Genomic DNA, 18,795 nt, shown 5'->3' with positions numbered 1-18,795 from the left:
TTGTATTCCATTCTGGAGCCATTTAAGCCCATAAGAGAATACAAGCAAGTATGTTAAAGCCAAACACACGTGTGCTACTTTAGGTACATCAGTGGGCTAGAGTATTTTCGGCAGCATACTGCATCACTCTCTTCCAGGAGCTTTATTTTACAGCCTCTGGATCATTGCTGTTGATGAAATTACATAGCGCCGGGGGCAGTTTGTAGGTGTGACTGCCAAGCTACTGAAAAACTGGGAGCTGGGGGAAGGAGGTCCAGTCCTGATCCGAGCAAAAAGCCTTTTTTCTTTCTAAATAAGGAAAGAATTTTGATTTTTTGGAGGCAACTTTTTTCCCCAAGCAGAAATCCTCCTATAAATTTTCTGATGCAACAGCTTTGCCCTGAGCATATCATCATACCCATGGTCATTTACTTGACCATTCTCCTTTGTTTAGTTAGGGTTTGGTCACATCCAGTGGTTCCAAGGGACTATCCCTGGTGCTGTGTTCAGGAGTGACCTTTGGTGGTGCTCTGAGAATCATATGTGGTGCTGGGAATTGAACCAGTGTCAGCTGCATGCAAGGAAAGTGCCTTATTTCCTGTACTATCTCCCAGTGGGAAGGATATATTTTTTAAAGAGTAGACTGCCAATTACTTATTTTGGGGGTGGTGTGCGTTTGGAACTATACAAACACTATACATAGAATATATATTAGACCATCAACTATACATAGATGGTCTCAGGGCTTACTCATTGCTCTGTGCTGAGGGGTCACTCTTATTGATGCTCAAGAATTAAATGTGGTACTGGGGGTCAAAGCAGAGTCAGACACAAAGCAGGGGTCAAACACAAGCAGAGCAAGCTCTTACCCTGTACTATCTTCCTGACCACTCCATGACCATTCTTTCTTGAGTCAACAACATTGCAATTTTTTTAGATTCATCAGAAAACCAGCTCCCTTTAGCTCCCTTTAACATTAAACCTCAATAATCCTACTTCTGTCCTACAATGACAGAACAACTATATCTGTCTTCAGTTAACAATCCATCCAATACATTTTGTTGTTTCTTTAGGGCTACCCAGGTAGTGCTCAGGGGCCCCGAGGCCTCTCTCAGATCTCAGTCTAGCTGTAGGATCCGGACAATCAAATGTTCAGGCTTGGCTATGCAGTGCTGCTCAGGCTTATCCATACTGGGGGCCATCAAGTCTATACACAACAATGCTCAGGGATGGCGATTCAGGGCATCAAGCTTGGGGCTTTGAGCATACACTCCAACCCTTTGAGCTTCCTACACAGTCCCTATCAGATATTTGAAGATAGAAATCATATTCTTCAGAACACTGCCAGGAGTGACCCCTGAACATTGAGTCAGAGTAGCTCCTGAGTATAACCAAGTATGACCAAATAAACAAAATTAATATAACAGTGATATCACTACAAACACACCAACAATGATACAAAGATTCCAAAATCTGGAAGGGACTACAACTACATGCTCTTCGATATTTTCCAAAGTTGCAGAAAAAAGACACTGGGGTGATAGTACAGAGAGGTCAAAATGCTTGCTTGCTCGTGCCTCACCCTGTTCTGATGCCTGGCACCATGGCACCACCTATGGTTGCATGAGAACCTCCAGGAGTGATTCCTGAGATAACCAAGAGTAAGCCCAGAGAACCACTGGGTGGGGCCTCAAAACTAAAACTAAAAAAAATTTTAAAAAGCTACAGAAATATATTTACACATGTATAACAAAAAGATTTATATATTTATATTAAATGTATATATTTATTTATATATAACACAAAAACCTGCACAAGATTGTGTGTGGTAGGTGGTGAAGGGGTGGGGATTGGAACCTAAGGCCTAGACCTCACACATGTAAGGAACTGTGCTCCAACACTGAGCTAACCTGCATGTGGATTATAGGTAAATAAACTGCAGGATGTCCAAACAATAAAATAATATCCAGTGCTAAAAAGAGTTGAGTCAACAAGTCATCAACAGACATGGAGGAAAATTAAATACGTTACTAAATGAAAGAAGTCTATCTAAAAAGATTTATGCTATATGATTCCTGCTCTCTGATGTACTAAGAAAGGCAGAACAATGAAGACAGTAATAACAGTTTTTTTAAAAAAGAAAAAGAAAGAAAAAATTCATTGTCAGGGTATGAATAAGTGTAGGACAAAGGATTTTTAGGGTAGAGGAAATTCTCTATTATGATTCAAATTGCATATCGCTCAGGAGAATTATGTTGATAATGGAGGAACACAGGCAGCAGTGTAAGGAAAAATCTCTCCACAAGTTTAAAAGTGAACCTAAAACTACTCTGGAAAAGTAAGGTGTTGGGGCCAGAGAGATAGTACAAAACTTTAAACAAACAAACAAAAAAAGGATAAAAATTTTGTTGTTGGTGATTGGATTTTTGTTTTGGTGTCAGGAGTTGGACCCAGAGCTTCACACATAAGGGTGAGAATGGGTGAGTCTTGGTCTCAATCTACTCAAGTTGGTATGCCAGATTCCATAAATTGGATGACTTATAAATAACAGAATTTTTCACAGTTTGGGAGCCAGGTCTAGTCAAGAAGCCACTGATGAAAGTGCATGAACTGTTGGGCTGGAGGATAGCACAGCGGGTAGGGCATTTGCCTTGCACTCGGCCAACCCAGGTTCGATTCCCAGCATCCCATATGGTTCCCCGAGCACCGCCAGGAATGATTCCTGAGTGCAGAGCCAGGAGTAACCCCTGTGCTTTGCCAGTATGACTCAAAAAGCTTTAAAAAAAAAAGTGTATGGACTGTTATCTCTTCTCTGTCTTCACATGGTGGAAGGCATTCCCTAAATCCCATGCCTGGGAATGTAGTTTTATGACCTAATCCCCTCCCAAAGGCCCCAGCTCCTAAAACTATCAATTGGGGATTAGATTTCAACATAAGAATAGGGGGAGGGGTGGGGCAGAGAGAAAGCACAGTGGGTAGGGCACTTGCCTGGCATGTGGCAGACCTGGATTGGATCCCTGGCACTACATATGGTCCCCCAGCTCCAGGAGTGATCCCTCAGCACAAAGCCAGGAGTAAGCTCTGAGCACTGCTGCGTGTCCCCAAAACAAAACAAAAGTTTATTGGAGGGGGAGTTGGGCCATACCCAGCAGTGTGGTGTGGATCCTGCCTAGGAGATGCTCCTAGGTCTATTCTGGGGGGTCAATCCTGGGAGTGTTTTCGGGGACCATATGATGCCAGGAATCAAACCAGGATCAACCTCATACAAGGAAAATGCCTATTCCCTATAATATCTCTCCAGTCCTGATAACTTATTTTATTTGTTTTCTGTTTGGCTATTGGTTGGTTTTATTGTAGGGACCATACCCCATGGTGCTCAGGGTTTACCTGGTTTCTGTGCTCAGGGATCACTCCTAGCAATACTCAGAGAAGCATATGTGGTGTCAGAGATTAAACCCTGGTTGGCCACATGCAAGGCAAGCACTTTACCTGTTGTACAATCTCTGTGTTATATTTTCCAAAATACAGAGAATGTTTCATTTTTTTGTAAAAACAGTGAAAATATATAAAATCAGTAAAATTTTAGTTGGAATAACTTGTCGGTGGTTCTGGACATCCCAAGAAATTTTTCCTAATATCAATTTAGTCTACACCCAGTTGATGTCAGGCCTTCAACACTCAGTCAAAAAGAATGTCAATTATCTGACCAGTACACAGGCAATTCACAATTTTTTTTTTGCGGGGGGGGGGGGTCACAGCTGGTGATGCTCAGGGCGTACTACTGGCTCTGCACTCAGGAATCACCCCTGGTGGTGCTCAGGGGACCATATGGGATGCTGGGAATCGAACCCAGGTCGGCCACATGCAAGGCAAATGCCCTACCCGCTGTGCTATCGCTCCAGCCCCAATTTACAATTCTTTGTGTTCTTTAATTTGTTTTCCCACCATTTCCTTCCTTCTTCTTGTTGTGGTTGTGATGTTCAGGGTCTTATATGTAACTGTGATGTTCCTATACACTGTACATGGTGCTCCAGAGATCAAATACTTTTTGTCTTTTCAGCCATATCTTGCAGTGCTCAAGAGTTATTTTTTGGCTCAGCACTAATGGATCACTCCTGGTGGGGCTCAGAGAACATATGTAGTACCAGGAATCAAACCCGGGCCTGCAGCATGGGCACCTTACTATCTGACAAGTCCCAATCACAATCTTTTTGTGGAGGTAGGGAAGTCACACTTGGCAGCGCTCAGGGGTTACTCCTGGCTCTGCACTCAGGAATTACTCCTAGTGGTGCTCAGGGGACTGTATGGAATGCCAGGGATCGAATCCAGGTTGGCCATGCACAGCGTTGTACTACCACTCTGCCCTCTCCCATTATACACTTCTATTATTGCTTTGGGCATCCCGAATGTCAGTGCCACCAGGATTGCATTTGGTATGTGGAGCAATGCCAGGAATCAAACTTACATCCTAATATCAGCAAAAATTAATACTGCAACTGAACTATCTGTGTGATTTTGTGTAAGAACACAAGTTATAAAACTGATATAAAACCTCACAGGGTGGGAAGAAGAAAAGATTAACAAAAAGTGACAAGGGCAGTGGTGGAAGGTCTTTGGCACTTGGTGGTGTGGGGGAAGGTGCAGTAACATTGTATATAAATGCACTAACATTAACATTATTGTAATCATGTTACCCCAGTGGCAATAAAATATTCATTTAGGGAAAAAAAAGAAAACAACCTAGCCCCACTGGGACTGAGTAACTCCAGAGTAGCCCTAGGAATTAATTGCAAGGTGTGGCCCAAATCCCCCAAATTAAGAAAACAAAAATTTAAAACTCACAAGTTAGTAGGAGGAGTGAGTAAAATAGATAATGGATCCAGGTGTATGATCGAAGTTCAGGAACAAATATCTTCAGTTTTTCTAGAACTGTAACCAGATATTCCGAGATCTGTAGGTGAAGCAGAGAGACTCCTGGTCAAGAGCAGGAATCTTCTCCCAGACACAGACTGGTCCTGTCAGCTGCGCTTCTCACACCTGTGTGTGCTTCTGCAACTGCAAGGAGCACTCATGAGGGAGATTGAGGAAATGCCAGTAGGGATAGCAAGAGCCCCTTCTCACTGGATCCTTAGCCCAGGACCCTCTGAGGATGGGAGCTGGAATAAATCTGTTTTTGACCAGAGCTTCAGACACAGCCAGTAATAGCGCCAATGATGCTTGAAGATAAAATAACTTCTAATGCTTCTGTCTGATCTGATTATAATTCTATGATTTAAATAAACAAATGCTGATCTTGTTTTCCATCTCGCTTCTTTCAGTGCTCCTTCAGATTTCTTTACAATTCCATGGACCATGACAACCAGGTATTTGGAGGTGTGAAACATAACCAGTGTCATGCTTCACAAACCTTTTCAGAGCAGGGCGAGGGCTTTTGGTTCTGAGAGTAAAAGACGTTATGCAGCTGCTTGCTTACCCAGGTCGTCGCGCCTAGTGTTTGTTGAGCAGAATTCCCTGGGGTAAGGGGTCTGGGATATCCAACCCTTAGAAATCTAGTGTGTTGAGGGTCTGGGGAACGTGAGAAAGGAAAGGAGGGAAGGAGGGAAGGAAAGGGTTAGGTACAGTGTGTATGCCTGAAGATAGCGTAGGAATGAAACCATCCAAGAACCCGACGTCCTTTGTGGTCTCTTGTGGCTCAAAATGCTCAGGAGAGCCCAGCTATATTCCCTGATCTATAACTTTCTCTTTTTTTCCCCTATTTTTAAAATTTATTTTGATGAGTCACCGTGAGAGAGAGCATTACAAAGCTGTTCCTGCTGGGTTTCCGTATACAGTGTTCCAACACGGGTCCCTCTACCCGTGCAGTTAGTTCCCCAGCATCAGTGTCCTGTGCGGTCCACAGTCACCGCAGTCGCCAGTTCCTGGTTGCCATAGCAACCGTGACGAGCCCGCAGCCGCGCGGCGCTCCCCGGGCGCGGAGGACGTGAGGACCGCGGGGAGCGGCCCCGCACACCACCCTCTCAACCACCCTCTCGCTCCTCCCTGGCGGCCTCCACCCAGGGCTCGGGGGCAGGACCAGGAGGTGGCAAGGGTGTGTCGTCAGCATCGCGCGGGCCGGCACGGACGCCCTGGGCAGCGCTGCTCTGGGCAGAGGAGATGCCCTTGGAAGTCCTAACTGGTGAGTCCTGCCGATGCTTCCTTCGGCTGAACAAACCCCCAATGACAGCCCTTTCTGTCTTGATTGATGCTTTCCAGACGTTATTCAAGACTAAATGCTTGTGGCTGGGAAGCCTCTTCCTGGAGCTGCTATTGCGTGTGCCCTGAACCTCCCCCGGGCCGCGCGCGGAGTGGGCAGCAGCAGGCTCCTCTGCCCAGACACTGTCCTCCCATTTGCTTCGCGTTCCTCTCACACCAGAGCTCGCCCCAGGAAAGTCAGAGGCATGCCAGATTAGAGGAACGCCGGAGGCCTGGGCTAAGCTCCGTTCTCCGGGGAGCCCAAGGAAACGAGGTCAGCCGGGACTGTGCGACAGGCGGGAGTCTGCCGGCAGGGGGCGCTAGCGCTCGCCGCTCGGCTCAGCCGCGGGCCGGCACTACGTCTGCGCGGCGGCAGCGCCAGTCACCGAGCTGCAGTGGAGGCGCGCAGGCGTCTGTCTTGGAGAGCTATAACAAAAGGAAGGTTAAATTGATCTCTTTCTGGAGGCTGGGATGTGGTTCGGCTGTACTTGCATGCACGAGACCTCAGTGTGATCCCCAGCACCACAAAAAAAAAAAAAAAAAAAAAAGTTTGTTCCTTCCTGGAAGCAAAAGGGTCAAATAATGGCCTGCTGCGTCTTTGGAATCAAATGACTGTGATCATCTGGAAGATACTCCGTGCCTTCCAGATCCCTACCCATCCCGTCTCCCCCACCACCACACCAAACCCATCTCGCATTGTGATCAACTATTTATAATTATTATTGTTATGCATTATTATTTTACTCTTTCAAGAAAAGGGTAAAATCTTGTTGAACAATAAATTGAAGACAGAACTGGGTTCCTATTCTCACTTCTGGCTGTGCTTGGAACACATAGGGAGTTTTGAAAAACTGTAATAGGCCAAAGATCTAGTACCGAGGTTAAAGTGCTTGCCTTGCATGCCCTAACCTGGTTAGGTTTCCTCCACTGGATATAGTCCCCACCCCAGCACCACCCAGAGTGACCCCAGAACACAGAGCCAGGAATAAGCACTGAGCCTATGGTTGGGTGTGGTCCAAATCCCCTCCAAAATTAACTAATTTAAAACTTTAACATACCGATTTCCCAGAAGTTCTGCCTCAATTAGTTTTATTTTTTTTCAATTAGTTTTAATACCAGAAATTATAAAAGATCTTAGGTGATTCTAAAGAATCTTTTGGAAGATCTTTTGGAATGTCTTTTCCAAAAGACATAGAAGACATTTTTGGAATCTTTTGGAAGACATTCTACTAGTAATAGTAACATTTTACTAGTAATAGCTTAGCCTCTCAAACAGACTGCTCTGTGGCAGGGTGTGTAACTGTCTTCAATGTCTAAAAGCTCCCAACTAGAGGATTTGGCTGGGATTCAGTTGCTCAAAAAGGTCTAAGATGTCGGTGATGTATGTGAAATTTTCTGATTTATATTCCAGATAAGAGGGAAAGGCGATACAGATCTTTGCCTTAAGGTGAAAGCTGTGGTCTTTTCACACCTGTAAGTCCTAACTAGAGTCATGTGTAAATGACAACTCCCCATTGCAAGAGTGGACTTAGGAAGCAAAGCAACAATAAGATTACCCAGCAGGTAGGGCATTTGCCTTGCACGCAACCAACCTGGGTTCGATTCCTCCGTTCTAGAAGAGCCAGGCAAGCTACCGAAAGTATCTCGCCTGCAAGGCAAAGCCTGGCAAGCTAACTGTGGTGTTAGCTTGTGACAAAAACAGTAACAACAAGTCTCACAATGGAGACATTACTGGTGCCCTCTTGAGCACATCAATGAACAACGGGATGACAGTGATACAGTGGTACAGGAATTATATAATGTTATCCTTCTCAGCTCTAAAGCCCTTCAAACTCCTTGTACACTAAAGGGAAATCCTAAAATTTTTATTTTCCTGAAAATTCAGGCACAGGGGAAGCTCCTCTCTGTAAGTCCTGTTGCAGACTGCAGGCAAACTTATTTTGAGTGGTTCTTTCAAAGTTTGCATTCTTTGGTCCTCTCATGAATATTCATAAGAACTGTGAAGCTGATAAGAGGCAAAGATTACACAAGTTCAAGTTCCTAGTTACCTAAGGTGTTCAGGAAAATCAGATAAGGTCCTCAAATTCTTGCAAAGAGAATTACAATGATAAATGCACCAGTAAATGTTATCTACAACAAAAACTTCCTCAGTAACAGCTTCTAATGCCATTGCCTTAATTTTGGTTATAAAAAGAGATTATGCGCAGCAGCACTGTCCCCTCTTATGACAAAACTGTCTCTTACCCAGCTTGGACTTACATCAGTCTGCCATTTGGATCACCTGCCCTACACGTTCCCTTGGCAAAGCTGACCCATGGGCTTGCTTCCCTGCTGCTCTCCCTCCGGGGGAAACAGAGCTGATTTCTGCTCCCTTCAGATTAGATGCCCACTCCCTGCAGATAACAGCAGAGCTGATTCACCACACACAATAGACCTGGTCAACACCTCAAAGGCTGCCAGTCCTAAAAAGTCCCCAGACAGCAAAATCATATCTCATTCTCACTGGCTCTCTCCACCATGACTATCAATACCTACTCTCTGGAAAGGGGCAGTTTATTTCACAAGAACCTCCAGAGAAATGTTTCATTGATTTCACTTAATCTATGTATATCAATTAATTTTTAGTTAACATCCAAACTCAGAGCAGAAATAATGAAACCCAATACTCTATACTTTTGTGATTCTGTGCATGCCAGGCATGTACTCCCAAAACTTCTGGGTCCTATTTTACCCCATTTTTCACTTTTTTCAAACTAAATTGTAACATATTAGTGGATCATTAAGTTATCTCTCCAGCCAAGAAAACATTGTAAAACGGGAAAAAAAAAGGAGATAGAGCAATAGTATGGTGGGTAGAGCACTTGCCTTGCATGTGGCCAACCTATGTACAATTTCTCACACCCATATGGTCTATCAAGCCCACCAGGAGTGATCCCTGAGCACAGGGCCAGGAGTAAGCCTCAACCATTGCTAGGATGGCCCAATAAACAATAAGGAAAACTGACTTAGGATAATAAAATTCATTAGTCTGAGCACATACTCTGTACTTGGGAAGCCCAGGTTTGATTCCTGGCACTGCATGGTCCCCTAAGCACTGCTAAGAGTGAGAAAGAGGAGAAGGAGGAGGAAGAGGAGGAGAGGGGGAAGAGGAAGGAGAGGAAAAGGGGAAGAGGGATTGAACCCAGGTATGTCACGTGCAAGGCAAATGCCCTGCCTCCTGTATTGTTTTTTGTTTGTTTGTTTGTTTGTTTGTTTTTTGGGTCACACCCAGCGATGCTCAGGGGTTACTCCTGGCTCTGCACTCAGGAATTACTCCTGGCGGTGCTTAGGGGACCATATGGAATGTCGGGATCAAACCCGGGTAGGCCGTGTGCAAGGTAAATGCCCCACCCGCTGTGCTATCACTCTAGCCCCCACCTCCTGTATTATGGCTCCAGCCCCTGGAGTTAATGTTTGAACAGCATCCTGGGATGAAATAACAAGCTGCTCTTTCGGGGGGGGGGGGAAGGTTATCTGGGAGACTCTAGCCACCCTGACCTTAGCTAGCAGCCCTATGAATTGAAGGCATTGATACAGAGTACCCCTTGTCACTTATATGCTAGACTTCAGAGCACTTGTCATTGCCTGGTCTCAACTCTTATCAGCGCTCCCTTCCTGCTCAAGGTTTTTCAAATTTGTATCGTTATTATATAAATATCTGCATACTTATAAGGGCCACATGTGGTCCTCAGGGCTCACTCGGGCCACATAGGGAGTCTTACAGTGCTTGGCATGAAATGAACCCAGGGTCTCAGATCGAAGTATATCCCTGCCCCTCTTCCAAGGTGTTGTTTTTGTTCTTGTTTTTCTGGAGGAGTCCTCAGGGGCCCTGCATATGGGGGGCTCAGGTAAAGAATTGCAGTGTGCTGATGGTGTTGAGGGCCACTAGCACCACAGGAGGGGCCTACATGGTGCCAGGGACAGAACTTGGGGCCTCTGTATACCAGGCATGTAGTCTAGCCCTTTGAGCCCCTACTTCCACATTTTCCAAGTGTGCAGGTAAAAGGGCAGAGCCAAGGATGGTGATTGTCCCCTGCCTGCTGCTTCTCTCTCTCCTTAGAGCATAAAAATGGCATGGAACCCAGGAAATAGTAACAAACCCTTCTAGATGAACTTAAAGAATCTTCCCAGGTTCCTAAACTCTCTCACAAGTGTCATCGATGCCAGTCGGTATTGTTAAGAACCAACATTTGTGATCTACTTAGAGCAGCTGTGACGGTGGGGTAGACAGACTAGGCTTCCGAGAAAGGCGAGATAATAAGAACCAAAGACCTGTTTCCACAGAGGCCCTGTCTAGAGTATCCAAAAGACTGCTAAATACGGAAAATACACAGACACTCTTCTCGTTCCCCAACCCCTTCCTTCCTTCCTTCCTTCCTTCCTTCCTTCCTTCCTTCCTTCCTTCCTTCCTTCCTTCCTTCCTTCCTTCCTTCCTTCCTTCCTTCCTTCCTTCCTTCCTTCCTTCCTTCCTTCCTTCCTTCCTTCCTTCCTTCCTTCCTTCCTTCCTTCCTTCTATGTGTATGAGGGAGTGGGTGGGGGTGGAGGGAGAACCTGCTTTTAAACTGTATGTCTCTTTCTCATCACAAGAGAATGTACATTCTTTCCCAAAGTAAAAAGGCAAAAATAAGAACTGGGAGATAATTCAGCCGGCTGTAGCACATGCTTCACACATACCAGGCTTGAGTTGGATCCCTGTTACCATATGGCCTGCCATTAGCACTGAGTGTTGTTGGCCCCCAAGCAACAACTTGGGAACCCCCACCTCACCCCCAAAGCACAATTCCAAATGACCTACCTACTCCTATATTATCCTAGATTTTAACATGTTACTATTTAGTCAATTCTGTTTTTAAGTTCCTAACCAACCTTCTTACTGGAAATGAAGTGCTTCTGAAAAATTCCGAAAATTTTTGGGATAGGCACCTCTTTGTGGGAACCAGGACAAGGAAAAAAAAGAAATTCGTTTCCTAGACACTTTCTCTTTCTCTTTTGAGAGACCATACACTTTTGTCTGGCAAAGATACTTTTCTACTGGTTCATATTTCCTCCTATCAGGTACATGAGGTCAGACAGTATATCTAATTGATCTTGGGGTGATGTTGGTACTCAAAGGAATGATTTACCAATAACCCTAATAGATTAGATACTTTAGCAAATGAGTGAAAAAGAACAGAGTCTTTTTGTTTTTGTTTTTGTTTTTGGGTCACACCCGGCGATGCACAGGGGTTGCTCCTGGCTCTTCACTCAGGAATTACCCCTGGCGGTGCTCAGGGGACCAAATGAGATGCTGGGATTAGAACCCCGGTCGGCCGCGTGCAAGGCAAATGCCCTACCTGCTGTGCTATCGCTCCAGCCCCCGAAAAAGAACAGTCTTAAACAGTAGTTTAGGATCTCAAATGGAAACAAAGATTTGTGATCCTGTTAGGAGCCTAACTGTTGAAAGGCATTTCCTTCCGCATAAAACGCTGATCCACTTGGATATAGTTTCCTCCTAAATTAAAAAAACACTTGGTTACATGTCAAGTTTGATAGTTTTATCATGGCATCTTCTGTCATTATTGCACTTAGGGCTGGTGGTGGGGAAAGGTGGGGGTTTCTAAGCACACCTGGCAGGGCATTGGGATCACTCTTGGTGGTGCTTATGAGACTGTGGTGCCAAAGAACAGGGCTTGGGCACATGCAGGGCAAGCTTCTTACCCCCTGTATCATTTCTCTGCCCTATTCACTTAAACGTGCAATATCATACGTCTCTTTTCCTTTTCCTTCCTTCAGCTCCTTCCTCTTTGTTCCTCTTCCTTTCACAATTGAAAAAAGTCAAAAGAAAATAATATTCTCGGCAGTAGAGTGTTTGCCTTGTATGTATTAGGCCCTGAGTTCAATTCCTGGCATCCACTTCCCCTCTTTCATTTTTTTTTGCCTCATACAATTTTGAAGTTAATATTTTGATATTTAAGAGCAATATATATGAACAATAGAGGAAGATTAGATTGGCAAAAATTAGATTCTTTTTCTTCAATTTGCTTTATTTCTAAAAGTGTGTGGCATTTAGTCTTCTGATAGTGGGCACACAGTTCTGTGTCTAAAGACTCCAAGTCCTGGTGCTAGAGACACAGTACAGGAGTCAAGGTATTTACAACCACACACAGTTCCCCGAGGTATTGCCAGGAGTGATTCTTGAGCACAGAGTCAGGAATAGTCTTTGGGTAGCACTGTGTTTGAACCCCTCCCCCAAAAAATAGAGAAGCCATACAGATAGATAGATAGATAGATAGATAGATAGATAGATAGATAGATAGATAGATTAAGTTTTTCTCACGTGTTACTGTGTATGAACATAAAAGTTTAGAAAAACTCTGTTGGCAAAATATGCTTTTTTTTTTCTGAGTCCTTCAAAGACTTGGTCTGAGTTGGTTTAAGGAAGTGTCTTTTTGCGAGTTACATCAGGTCTCAAGGAAACTTTAAAAAACTTGGTGGGGGTCACATATCTGGTTCTCAGGAGAACCAGTTCTGTCCTGGGGGTTGCTCCTGGCAGTTCAGGGGACTACAGGTATGTGCTTGGGATGAACCTGGACCTCCTGCACATAAGGAGCTCAGCCTGTTGAGCTCTCTCTCTCTCTCTCTAATATACAATATTGTACAGAATATATAATATATACAATATATATTTCATTCATATAATGTATATATATTCATTTCAGCATTTCATAATGGATTTTTTTTTCCCTGCCAATTTTCAAACTAGATCCCTGGCAGACTAGATCCTTGGCAGCACCAATCAAAGTTGGGGACCTGCCAGGAGCCAGTGATCCCTCCCTCCTTTGGAGTCCTGGAGACAAAGAGTACAAGAACCACCTACCCGCCCACACCTACCCTGTTTCTAGGATGTGAGCCAGCCAGGGCCAGGCAGGAGGGCAGGTGTGCCCTACCACTGGCTACCTCACTGCTGGCTAGAACCAGAACCGGAGGGAAAGAGGAAGTCTTGGTAAGGCGCAGCCTCACCCTCTGCTCTCCCACAGCCCCACCACTTCACATCAAAGGCACATTCACCACCACTTTGTTCTTGAAGGAGGACAGAAAAGCCCAACTGTCCCCTCCCATCACACACTCTCTCGTGACCTCTGGGCTCGCCTCTCCACTGTCCATGAGACTGTCCTCCGGCCTAATGTTGTGACATGCCCCTCAGCCCCCTGCCAACTTTGGAAGGGCTGCAAAAAAGCAGATCCCATTGCTGCAGCTGGGAGGGAGCTTTGCTGATCTGTTCCTCTTTTGTATTTTAAAAGTTTTGTCACCATGCTTTGCAGTTTTACAGTCCTGTCACAGGTTGAGTTTCATGTATCCGACATTCCAATACCACAGCCCCACCATTTGTCCACTTCCTGCCACCACTGTCTCAGGGGCTCCCTGTCACATCACTCCCGCCCTCTTTCCCACAGCTCACTGTCACGGGAAGCTCTGTTCTGTAGCCTAGTTCTTAGATGCTGTAGCTTTGGGCCATTTGGAAGAAGCAGCACCGCAGAGCCTGGCAAGCTACCCGTGACGTATTTGATATGCCAAAAACAGTAACAGTAACAACAATGTGCTCTTCGTGTTCCTGGAGCAAGCGGACGCCATCGGGCTACACAGGGACAAGTGAAGACGTTACTGGCACCCACTTGAGCAAATTGATGAACAACCGGATGACAGTGATACAGTGATAATGTATATATAATTGTGTGTAACTTTATGGCAATCATAAGCTAGTTCTTATCTACGATGAATACATATTTTGAAAGTGGTGACAGGTACATAGGTAACTATTTATAAAGTTGCTTTGTGAATCCTTATCCACATTACATTTCCTGGGCAGCCACACATGGATGTGGTAAGGGCCATTCCTTACTCCTTTGATCAGACAGCTTTGTGGAATCTGGTGCCCGTGAATACATCTGTTGTGTACATCTCCTTCCTGACAGTTTCTGGTTCTTCCTGGGTACACGAGGGACACACTTCTTGAAACCCACTCCATGTATGTGTTTATGAATGTTGGCTATGTCTTCTCTGATCACTACCTGGTTGGTGGCAGAATGGCCCCCCTTTTCTTGCCACCTTTCTGGGTGGGATAATTCTGCTGGGCCCAGATTAAAAAAAAAAAAGGACGAACAAAAGATATTGCTTAAAATTTCTGTTATACATACCAGTCAGAGTTAGTGAGACAACACCTCTTAGTGAGTATATTTTCCTGTTTATATTATGAAAAATTAATGCAAAAATAGATCTGTAATTTTGCCAAGTTGCATTTAAATCTCCCTTTTTCCTGGCAGAGTGAAACTGGCAAATCAATCAAAATTATTTGAAAGTCTGTATTAGATCGAGCCAAGAACCATATGGCTCAAGAGTAAATGCCTTTCTTTGTCTTTCATGTGTGAGATTTGTTTTCAATCCCCAGCATGAGAACAAGGGGTGAGAGGGAAGGGAAGGGAAGAAATTTAACTAGTTAAAACATGTTTTTAATAGAAGACACATCTGTTGAGGTAGTGTGCCATGAGGAGGACTGGAGGGGGCTTATGTGGTGCCGATTATCAAGCTCATGGCCCAGAACATGCAAACATGTACTCTACCACTTACGTTATACTCCAGATGCTCCATTTTTGTTTGTTTATCTCACTGTGACTGTTAGTTTAAGAATAAGCCCCATGAGGGGGCTGGAGAGATAGCACAACGGGTAGGGCATTTGCCTTTGCATGCGGCCAACCCAGGTTCAATTCCCAGCATCCCATATGGTCCCCTGAGCACTGCCAGGGGTAATTCCTGAGTGCAGAGCCAGGAATGACCCCTGTGCATCACCGAGTGTGACCCAAAAAGCAAAAAGCAAAAAAAAAAAAAAAAGAATAAAACCCATGATCTAGAATGTCTTCCAGCTTATCCCAATTTATTGTTTCCTTAGTTTTGCCCCCACCCAACTGGATTGATTTAAAGCAGTCTTCTATGTAGAAGTGCAGCAAGGACATCAAGTTTTTCATATCCTCATGTCTTTGATATGCTTATGTGACAATGGATTCAGTCTTATTTCTTCTACTTGATTTTCTTGCTTTATAGAGAAGATGGACTTTTGAGACTGTCCAAGAGAACTGGCTACTGGGAAACATTTGTTTCTGATCTGCTTCCAGCAGTGCTTTGGGCTTACTCTGGCTCTGTGCTCAACTTCTTCCTGGTAGTGAAGTGAATAGGGTTTCAAACCAGGGTCAGCTGCTTGGAAGGCAGTACCTTGCCTCCTGTGCTTTATCTCTGGCCCACAACTGAAAAACTCTAGGCTACAGACCGCTTGTAATTTCCCTAGAGGTATTTATAGTTGAGCATCCCTTGTATCATGATGAACTAGTAATTGATTGATTGGTAGTAATTGATATCATCACTGAATGCTTGGAAAGTATGGACTGGACTGTGGAATTCATCCACTGTTTTTTTTTTTTTTGCTGTTTTCTACATGCAAATTTTGTACTCTATACTTGAGTCACATCTTGATCATTCAATGTATTACTTATTTATTTTTATTTACTTAATTTTGTCTATTTTGGGGCAACACCTGGCAGTGCTAGAGGATTACTTCTGATTTGGTGCTTGGAGTTCATTTCTAACAGTGCTCATGGAACATGCAGTGCTGGGTATTGAACCAAGGGTTCCAGTATGCAAAACAGGCACTCCAGGATTTTGGACTATCTTCCTGACTCTCTATCCACATATTTCAGAACTGAGTTCTCTCAACTTCTTCCAATTACAGCCCCTTCTGGCCCATTTTCTTCTTGTGCCCTGTCTGAGTAGTTAGCCCCCCTACTCTTGTGTTGTGGCCTCCAGTTTACAGTTTTCACCTATGGTTTCCTTTGGAATGTTTTGTGCATATAAAACATTTCCCAGGTTGAGAAACACTGTTTTAGACAGCCCCTGATTTGGTAGAGAAATAAAACTACATTTTTTTAAAAGAGGAAATTTATTGTTTACATCATATATGTTGTCATAGTTTTCCATTTCTTCATCCTTTCCCCATTTCCCAGCCTTCCCAGTCCTGCCTCTAATGCCACTTTTTCAGGAAGGCTTGATCTCATGGCCTAGGGTGGCTGCTAGAAGCTCCAACAGCTACCTATATTATTCAAGTCCAAAGAAGAATAGTGGTCATTTCCAACCAAACCAAACTGGGAATAGGAGAGGGATAAATTCTTCAATGGGAAATTAGGTTACTGATGTAGAAGGAGATCCTATGGGGATAATCATTAAACAAAGAGAAAGCCAAGGAATGAGAAACTAGACAGAAGTTAAGAGTAATAGTGAATGACTTAGCCTCCAGAGGACCTGCTAGTCCACCTTGGGCTTGTTGATATCATATAGTTGAATATTGCTGGAGAAATGAAGACTGATTTTAGTATTAAATTTAATTCAGTACTAAATTTAATTCAGAAGACTGATATACCTTTCTTTTTGGAGGGGGGCCACACTAGATGTGCTGTCTAAAACAGTTTCTCAACCTGGGATTTCTACTGATCTCTGCTCAGGGATTACTCCTGGCAGGCTTGGGGGACTAGATGGGGTGCCAGGGATTGAACCCAGGTCAGCTGTGTGCAGCCCTTCCCACTGTACTATCTCTCTAGCCCCGATGCATTTTTATAGTTGAAAAGCTTGTATGTGGGCCTGAAAGATAGTACAGCAGGTAGGGAACTTGCTTGGTACGTGGCTGACCAGGTTGAACCCCCAGCATCCCATTTGGGACCCTGAGCTCTGCCAGGAATAATTTCTGCTACAAGAAAGAAAGTCAACTGTATATGCAGAGAACTGTTTTGGTTTGGTTTTGGTGCTCAGGGGATAGTGTGGTGTTGGGGACTGAACCTGGGCCTTCTGCAAAGAAAACACTCACTCACTCTGTTGAACTCTCTACAGCTTCCAGACAGAGAGCTTTCAAACAGTTCCTTAGGAGTCAATACTGTAAGTTGTTGTTGTTGTAAATGAATAAGAGTTACATATTGTCAATAAAATTGCTGATTGGAACAGAAGGCATGGAAAAACCAGGGTTGGGTGGCACAGGGTAGAGATCAGAGCTCTCTAAGCAGCAGTATAAACAATCTGTTTAGAAAGACTTCACAGAGGAGGGGGATTTGTAGCATCAGTAACAGATGAGTTATTTGACTGGAGAGTACATTTATTAGAGAAGGTATACCAGACAGTTGATATTACTAAAAATAAGGTTGAAAGAGAGTATCACTTGTATCACTTGTCATCCTGTTGCTCATCAATTTGCTCGAGCGGGCACCAGTAATGTCTCAATTTGTCCCTGTCGAGTGCTAGTGTAGCTCAATGGCGTCTGCTCGCTCTAGGAACATGAAGAGCATCAAACCGTTCATTCAGGGACTTGACGAAGAAGTCTGACCATCTCGTAGGTGGGCGACCAGGTGTTCTTTTGACATCTGTGCAATCCAGTCCATAACAGCTCTAATCCAGCGGTCGTCTCCAAATCTCATTATGTGTCTGGCCCATCTGATTTTTGACGCCTTGGCAAACAAGGCAGCATCCCTGATTCTCATTGACAGAGATTGAAACACTGGATTCCTTCTCTCACTTGAGTGAAATGTGGTACTCCAAGCATAGCTCTTTGGAAGACCTGAATAGCATTCTCATCCTGTTTTCGTAGGGCCCAGGTCTCTGAGGCATATGTTAGTGCAGGAAGAACAGTGGTGGCGAAAAGATGTGTCCAGAGCTGGAGGTTCTTCATCCTCTTAACCACTTCTTCAACTCTCTTGAAGGTGTTCCATGCTACTCTTCCTCCTGCACAGCTCAGGTGCCAGGTCGTTTGTCATGTTGAGTTCTTGACCGAGGTACACATAACTGCTGCATTCGGAGATGTTCGTTCCATTGAGAGCAAATGGAATGTCAGGAGCTAGTCCGTTTCTCATGAACATTGTCATCGTGAGATTCAGCTGCAGCCCAAACTTTCCACACACAGCATTTGTGATGCTTGATTAATGTTTGGTGTTATTAGAATGATGTCATCAGTGATGACAAGAGGTGGTGCAGTTGCCAACCATCTAACTTCACTCCCATTCCTTCCCATTCCAGTTGTCTATCTTCACTCCCATTCCTTCCCATTCCAGTCTCGAGGGTGGCACTGAAGAGTTTCAGTGAAATGGTATCACCCTGCTGAACCCTCTCTTTATGTCAATGATCACTTCCTTGTAGAATGGTGAGATCCTGGTGGTGAGTCTATAATATAGCTCACATCTGGAGGATCCAGACATACTACTGAGTTTGAATGCCCTGATGGCTAGTGTAGGATTACATAGCTTCAGGTAGTTTAGGTTACTCCCGTCACAGTGCTCCCATTCCTCTGTGTTTATTTGTAGCTTCTTTCTTAGTATTCTGTTGACTTGTAAGTAATGTTTTTTCTCTTCTCCTTGAGTCATTGCATAGTTTATTCAGAGCAAGTCCTTTTTGTATGGGCACAGGAAGACTTAAGAAATGTTATGCTTTTGTAACCTGGGAGTCATTTGACCCTACATGATATTTTCCTCCAGGGCATCTGTTCTC

The 18,795-nt window shown here is 44.3% G+C and overlaps 1 protein-coding gene across 16 annotated transcripts in view; it reads left to right on the top strand.

The window, feature by feature from the left end:
* Window positions 1-5,945: 5,945 nt before the first annotated feature.
* MICAL3 (microtubule associated monooxygenase, calponin and LIM domain containing 3) overlaps window positions 5,946-18,795 on the top strand; it is a 233,191-nt gene continuing 220,341 nt past the window's right edge. For 10 of the 16 annotated variants that reach the window (XM_055126746.1, XM_055126754.1, XM_055126748.1 and 7 more), the window contains exon 1: window positions 5,955-6,154. The gene's annotated coding sequence lies outside the window, so the exon portion shown is untranslated. Of the gene's footprint in view, window positions 6,155-18,795 lie in introns of all 16 variants that reach the window. The other 6 variants (XM_055126758.1, XM_055126755.1, XM_055126757.1 and 3 more) reach the window with 4 other exon arrangements.

The sequence above is a fragment of the Sorex araneus genome, chromosome 2 (genome assembly GCF_027595985.1).
Source record: "Sorex araneus isolate mSorAra2 chromosome 2, mSorAra2.pri, whole genome shotgun sequence".
NCBI classification, from domain to species: Eukaryota; Metazoa; Chordata; class Mammalia; order Eulipotyphla; family Soricidae; genus Sorex; species Sorex araneus.
This window is presented reverse-complemented; position numbering and strand designations above follow the sequence as displayed.